At 43.7% G+C, this 7,819-nt stretch overlaps 1 long non-coding RNA gene across 1 annotated transcript; it reads right to left on the reverse strand.

The window, feature by feature from the left end:
* Nucleotides 1–5,140: 5,140 nt before the first annotated feature.
* LOC138688184 (uncharacterized) lies at nt 5,141–7,417 on the reverse strand. Its single transcript, XR_011327242.1, has 2 exons — nt 7,082–7,417; nt 5,141–6,231 (listed from the first exon to the last, which is right to left on the reverse strand). It is a non-coding gene; the product is annotated as an uncharacterized lncRNA (long non-coding RNA).
* Nucleotides 7,418–7,819: the final 402 nt, after the last annotated feature.

The raw sequence follows: 7,819 nt of genomic DNA on the forward strand, positions 1-7,819 counted from the left end.
CCACGAGAACCAAAAATGCATTCACAGAGGCCAGACCTGCCAAGCATCGGCGCTCCAGCAGACAGTATGGGAAACAGCACAAGTGGTGAAAAGTGAGCAAAAAGCTTACGCTCCTTTTGATTCCAGTAATCCCTTCTTCAGCATTGTTCAAGCCCCAGCTACACACTGTTTTTCCTAGATAGACGGGGTCAGATCCTCAGCTCCTATCAGCTGGCGCCGCTCCACCAACCGCAGTGCAGCTGACGCAGCTGGACTAATTTGCTCTCACCAAGGATTTGACCTGCTGTTTTCTTCTTGACAGCATCCCTTAAAAGATACATGATGTTCTGCAGGGCCAGGCTAATCTGCTTGTGAAGGAGCATCCATTGTTCAGCCTGCCACCCTTATCACCCGCTCTCACCAGAAAAGAAGCCGGGGTTGGATGCTGGTGACAGCCCTCCTCAGGCATGGGTCTTGCTGAGACTGTGAGAAGCCTCATGCTGCAGAAAGCCCCCAGGAAGACGGGAAGCAGCCGTGGCTATGAATCACCCTAGAAACAAATGATTCGCTCTGGGTAAATTCGTGGAAAAGGCATAGTACTGTAAAGTGTGACTAAGGCTGTTATCCCAGAGCAATGGAAAGTCTCCCAGCCGTCCGTCCGCTGCGCCCTCCCCCCCGCCCTCTGCCTTCTTGAGAGTATGTTAATTATTGCTCTGGGTGTGAATACTCCACGTCTGGAATAAGTCACTCTAACCATGCAAGTCCATTGCCCTTTCCATGCGAAACAACACTGGATTGTCTAGAGAAGACTATTGGAAACATCTGACAAAACATCATTCTAGTGTTCAAACAGCTGAGATTCAACAATAACTGATGGACTTGAGGGTGGGTGATTATTTAATTAAAGGTGTTTCCCTGTTGTGTTTGCTGCAACAGGGATCAATATGATGAAGACAGGCAGTTCTGGAGAGCTCTTAGGCTCTCCTAGCAATGTGTTAGGACAGGAGATGTGAACTCTGCTGCTCTAAAAATCCTCGCTCCATCAACTGTGAAAAACGATTTCTTGGCTCCCTGTCAAAAAAAGCAACACGGTTGGTACACACTCTGTCCCTACCATCATCTGGTAGCTGTATGGGCACTCAGGCCCTGGGAGTTAGCATAGTAACAAAGCAAGCCATTTAGGACCAACTGGTTGCTGATGGAAGTCCCACCTTGTGATGCTACCAGTGGTACTTGGTAGCATTCCCAGATCCTTCTGTGTCCCCTCGTATTTCATGAGGGAAAAAATTCTCTCCCCAAAGTTGAACTGGATAGTTAGGAACATGACGGGAGTTTCACTCACCTCTGAACTGCATGTTTCTAGGTGATGCCATAGGTTTCCCAAACTTTAATTAATGCTGGATCATCTTGCAGTTCGGTGTCTAAAGGATGAAAAAGTCTGGCATAAGCAAATGAGTCCAGAACTGGACTGTTTCTGATCATTCTGGGTTTTCTCTTCCCATTTTATGGCCCTATACTTTCAAGGGCACCTTTGAATCAATCTTTTTATTTGTTCTAAGGCCCAAATTGTTCTAATGGGCTGAAAATTTATATAGAGAAGCCAAGATGATAACTTCAGAGGGAAAAGTAATGCATCATGTTATTGTGCAGGAAGCACAGAGGTATGCACAGTTTTTCTTTAAAAAGACGAGACACCATTTTATATAAATAACCTTGAAGCAGGAACATTACCATAGCAAGACCTTCACCAATAACTCCTTAAATGCCTATTAGCAGACTGTATATACGATACGAACTACAACGCCATTACTACATTTCTGCTTAGCTATTCCAAAAGAGGATTCAGGTCAGGACTAACAATTATAGTAATTCACTGTGTTGGTTAATTGAAAGAATTTATGACATAAGATAAATGTCAGAGTTCAAAGCCAAGTGCGTGCGTGTGTAAGAGAGAAAGAATGTATGCAGGTAGGGTTGTCGTCAGCTGGAGCACTAAATATAAGCCTCTGTGATTTTACATCTGGGAAAATATCCAGAAATCCTTTCTAAGCAATAAATTACATGCTTGTGGGACAGCAATGATATACAAGCAAAGCAGCACCTTTAATGAGCCTGCAACCATCACTGAGACTTGGGAACATTAATGCCAATTACTCTGGGAGGGAGGACTAAGGATATCAGTGATGCTAGAAAGTCTCATAACATACCCACCTTGTCTTCCACCTGAATAAGAGCACAGACTATTAATGAGAACACCATTTTTTTTCCCTACCAGCTTCCTGGAAAGTATTTGCTTGTCAAAAATAGTTCACAGGGTCGTGGTACAATAATTTTCACTACTCATTACTGCTTCTATCAGCTCGGTGACAACAACTATACTATGAACTTGGAAGTGCATTTTAAAAAAGTACTGATGAAAACATGTCTTGATCAATGTTGACTCATCAGTTGTTTAGTATATGCAAAAAATATTATCATCCTTAATTGACTCTGTGATACTGCATTCTGAGAGGAATATCCCTCAAAGGAAACCTTTGGGAGAAAATGCTACTCTCGGCTTTTGTGAGACTAATGTGGCTTGGACTGAATTGATCAAACTCGCATTCCACAGAGTAGCTTAAAGTGCCCATTTAGCATTATTCCCAGTTGGCAGTTTGCTCTGTCTAGCTCATAGATTAGTAAAATGTTTTCCTTGGTTTTGGTTTATCCTGCATTTTAGCCTATACTAATATTTAAATTGACTTGGAACAAACAACTTCCCTTTGATGACAACAGGGAAGTTTTGACAAAACTGAAGTAAGGTAAAGTCAAACTGGGATTTATTCTTCCATCTTCTACCTGATATATACTGGCTTTCTCATCATAGCTCCTAGAGAGAAACTGACTGTACAGGTTGGTGTAAAGTGCCACATGAGACAATAGCATTGCACTATTTGGTGAAGAAGTCTTTAGTTCAAGGGCTTTGATCCAGCAAAGCACTTTGTTAAGTGCCAAACTTTCAGCAACAAGAATAGTCTCCAGGTCCTTTAGTGGTCTGTGCCCCTGCTGCACTTACAGCTCCCAGGGTGGCTGCCTGGATGAGAAGAGCACACAACCTCGCTCACGGTCAAAAAGGTTTGTCTTCATGGCAAAGATTGCCTGGCAAACCCCCCCTCTTCTAGGTCACCTAGAAGATGCTCTCTGCCCAGCCCCTTCACAAGAGGACTCTGCACTCTCAGTGCATGCAGAGCTCAGTTTATGAGCCTCTGGCACATGAATTTCATGCCTTGGATTGCTTGGACAAGCGGGGCAATTGATGCAGGCTCTTTGGCTCATGTGATGGATGTGTGTCCATGGGGTCAATCTTCTGGCTAGTTCCTGTAGGCGCTCCTTGCATGCTATAGGAGAGGCACAAGGAATGTGTCTGGTAGTAAAGCCCTGTTGGTATGGAGCAGAGGGCCAGTCTTGGCAACGGTGCCTCACTGAAAGGCTTCTCCAATAGTGAGACAGCTCAGGCAGCACAGAGAGCAGCAAGAGTCCCAGTCCTGCACTCCAAAAATGCGAGGTGCTGGCACCTCCATGGAGCCTGGGGTGCAGGCAGATGGGAGCTCTGCTTGAGAGATTTCACAGGTAAGGACAGCAGGGACTGTGATCTGAAAACATGGAAAAGAAGCTATACTAGCCTATACTAGAAAAAGAAGCTATACTAGCCTATACTAGGGTCTGTGCATAAACCTTTTCATAGCATGTATTGTTTTCACTCCTATGCTAGATGAGTCCATTAGTGCTGCATCAGCTACCAGAGGCTATATAATTTAAAGGGCTGCAATGCATATCCTGAATCTAGGATGCTATTTTATACAGACTATAGCCAGGGAAATAGCTTTTAGTATAAAAGGGTTTTGCTAGAACCTGAGGCATATGCAGTTAGCTTTCAGTTTACAAATTTCTTCTTATTAAGGGCAGGACAGTTTGCTTTAGGGTAATCAACAACTTAGGCCAGAAGGGACTAGCCTGGTCTCACACATAACACTGACCAAAGAATGCTCTTCTCTCAATTCCTGAGCAAAATTCATTAGCAGTGTTTGGTGCTAGAAAAACAGCCAATTATAATGTTAAGCTTTCCAATTGTGGAAAATCCACGACAGCCCTCGTTAATGTTTACCTACCTTCACTGATAAGCAAAAATGCCTTAGCTAATTTGTAGTCTGAACTCAACTGGTTTCAACCTGCATCTACTGAGTCTTATTATACCTTTCTGCTCCAGAAGTGCCCTTATATATGAAACTGCAACATTAACTAGAAAGAAGAAAGTGCAGGGGTGATATGCCATGGGAAATTAAGGTTCAGTCAGATAATGATGTTCCTTCAATGAATACAGGTAGCAATGCATGTCACCTTGCCAAACACAGCCAAGAGCTGTGTTTTGGGGGGGTAATATATGTCAGTCTCCTGGGATAGGAATTATATTTTCTACCCAGAGTCTGACGTCAATTACAGTCACTGTCTTTTAAGATGTTGAAACTACAAAAAGGGTCAACATATGAAATATTCATGCTGACATTTCCTTACAGCACATCCTTTCCTGGCTCAGCCATTTCCTTAGCAATACACTCTGTATCATACTGTGCTCCCCCACTGCCCCTCTTCCCCTAAGCCCTGTCAATTCACCTGGCCTTCAGGCTCCTTCAGTGTCTTTCCAGGAGAAACTCTATGATGTTTCTTACGCTACTGCTCTGCCTGGATTGCTCTCAGGCCCCACGGTCTGTAACCTGAGTGTGCTTCTAAGCCGGTATGATTCTCTCAGTCAGCCTCCACCACCCAGCACTATCCCGACTCCCGTTCTTGATACGGTTTCATACCTCGCTGCATGACATTATCAAAAAAATTCTAGCAATGTGCAGTCTATAGAACGTGTTGTACACCAAAGTGGGGTGAAAAACAAAGATTCTTACAGTTTACAGTATGAGAAATTATCACAAATCTGACTTGTGATCACCCTGCAACCTTTCATTGACTCACTGTTAAAACTGATAGTGTATTTTAACATGCATCAACTTACATGAAAGAGCAAAAGGTTAATTTCACATGCAAATGTTTTCATTTAGAGATTTCTAAAGCATTTCCTTGTATGAACGTTTTCTCTCAACAAAGTTGCATGGGAAATTCATTTATGCAAATCTTTCTCTGCAAAATCTTTCCCTTTTAATAAATTTGCATTTTCCAACAAATATAACAGAGCACAATACAACAAAAATAATTGACAAAGTATCTTCCAATCTGATTATGCCTAATTATGATTAACAAACTCATGCTGTGGGGTTTTTATTTTTTCCTTTGTCTGCTAAGCACCATGTGTGCTTCTGGTAATAGATAAATAACAGCATGCTGAGTGAGATGTGATTGACACTTCACATGGTGGTTCCTCATTTTAAAGTAGTTCATTTTCTAATGTAACCTTGGTATCTTATAATGCCATCCATCACTGCAGTATTTTGAGCACTTCCTTTAAAATCACAATATAAGGAGTGTTTTCTGAGCGTCTGGCACTTCTCCTTTTTTGAGGTCGAAACTTTGCAGAAGAGAGTGGCAGAGATGTTGCTAGTGATAGTTGTTGCCTGCACCATACATTTCCTCTTCTCTCCCACTGGATTTGTTGTAGAAGGAGATTTCCACTGCAGAGTTATCCCAAATTCTTCTGAAAATATAGCTGTCATATTTTTAGTTGTATTCGCTCAAACCTGGGATCTGGGGGGTGGGGGGTTTGTAAATCAGGGATTGTTTATCTGGGGAGAGTTATGGAGTCAGTCTTGGCTTTAAGTTGCTCCTTCTCTTTGATGGTTGTTCTGGACTAGCTCTTATATGAGTGTTTGTGGGGTGATATCCTGACAGTGAGAAGGGCTGATCTGATGCATTTAAAAAAGCAGTACTCAGGCAGCCTGCCCAGCCACAAAGGTCTGCCCTTTCTACACACCATGGGCGAGAGGACAAATTCCACGTTAATCACCAAACGTGCAGCTGTGATGATTGGGATGACTGGAAAAGCGGGTGCATGCCACAGCATCAGGAAACCCAGCTTCCAGTTTCCACTCGGCCATTAAACTGATGGATGTCTGTGAGCAAGAGCCTTGCTGCATTGCACCCTTGCTCCCTCGCATCCTCCCTTTAGCCTCGAAGACATACTGAGATCATCACTTCTTTGGGGAAGGCACTGGTTTACATTCTGTATTGCTAGGAAGATGGTGTCCTGGTGGTGGTAGGGTCTTTGAGGTGCTGCTGAAAGAAAAATAATTAAAAACAAAACAACAGCCTCAAGCACACCAAAGCAATAAAGCAATTTTGTTCAGAACAAGTTGTCTCACAGAAGGGTAGAGGGATTGTTTGTATTACCCCCAGGTAAAGCACCGAGCGCTTGCACCCTCTGTGCAGAAAACCAAACCAACCCAAATTCTTTAAAATCCCTTTCATTCAAGCAAGCCCAGCTGACAGCAGAGCCATGTGCCAGCACTGAAGAAAACAGCATCAGCAGTCCCTTCTCCAGCTTGTGGGGCAGCCCCAGACCTGTTGCTTGCTCCCTTCCCAGCACCGTGGGGCTCTTGGCAGGAGAGCTGCTGTGTGTTGGTGGAGCGGAGGTGGCCAGCCAGGCTCTCTGGCCAGCAAGCACTGCTGCCGTGCCCTCTGCTAGGAGCTCTGCCCCAGCTCAGGCACATGCCACCGCTCTGATCTAGGCTCTGGGAATGCTGATTTCCAGTTTTCCTCCTGAACTTGTATGCCTCAGACAAACTTAGACGTGAACTTGGGACCTGAACACATCCTTACTGCTTTTAGGTAGCTCTAGCAACACCTGATGAGTCAACTGAGCTAGCTGTGTTTGCTCTGGCACACATCTGTTCGAGAGCAAAGCTGAATCAAATAGGTATATCAGGTATTTTGTATAGAAAAGGTACACTGGAAGACACAGCCAAATGCCCTATCACCAACATAGCAAGGGGAAGCCAAACGACCTGCATGAGCCATTCTTTATCAGGAAACAGATTTGCTTTCCCCTCCTAGGTACTCACTGGAGTAAAAAGGGAAAGCTGCAGCCTGTGATGCTAGCTAGCCCTCTGGTAAAGCGTCTCACCTGGTGGCACTTCGGTGGCTTTGGAAACAGTTGTGGGGCTCTCTATTGGTGCGGAGGCTCCCTCCTCCCAGGGAGCAGAAGTGTGTTAATTAAGCTGGCAAAGCTGTGCAAGCCGAGCTATTAGGCTCTTATAAACTGCCTTGTCTGATCCTCTCAACAAAGAGATTGTCTCAGTACTGTCAGGCTTCAGTCAGTTAACGATGAACAAAGTGCTCGTTTGCACTCAGAATGCGCTCAGCTCCGCAGATTTGCTTGTTCAGTAAACAGGTTTCTAATATTTCTGTCTGAATTTGTCTCAGGAATACAAACAAGCGAGGGGCAAAGTCTGCAAATTCCCTTGCAATTTCTGCAGTTTATTTCTGTATGAGCTCAGGTTTTTAATTAGCAGCAACTCTCTAAATTTTTCAGATCTCAATATCAGAAACCAGAAACTGAAAATCAGAGAAACTACTTCTAGCAAATGACCCTAAATGACCTTCCAGCTTACGATGACCAAAAATGAACAGGTTTTCTTTCAAAATGTTCTCTGGTCCTACTGTTTTGTCGCTATTGGTGTGTAACCAACAGCTCTGTCATTCAAGCTTTTAACTTAGAGACACCTCTGAAACTTCATTTTTGCGTTCTCAGTACATCCAAGAGCTTCCTGGAAGTATTTAATGCTTGTAAGTACAGTCTTATAACACAGAAAATTAAAATACTATAAGGTGATCAGGTGGAGATCTAGCTGGCTCAGTGTCT

Source organism: Haliaeetus albicilla, chromosome 2, assembly GCF_947461875.1.
Source record: "Haliaeetus albicilla chromosome 2, bHalAlb1.1, whole genome shotgun sequence".
NCBI lineage: Eukaryota > Metazoa > Chordata > Aves > Accipitriformes > Accipitridae > Haliaeetus > Haliaeetus albicilla.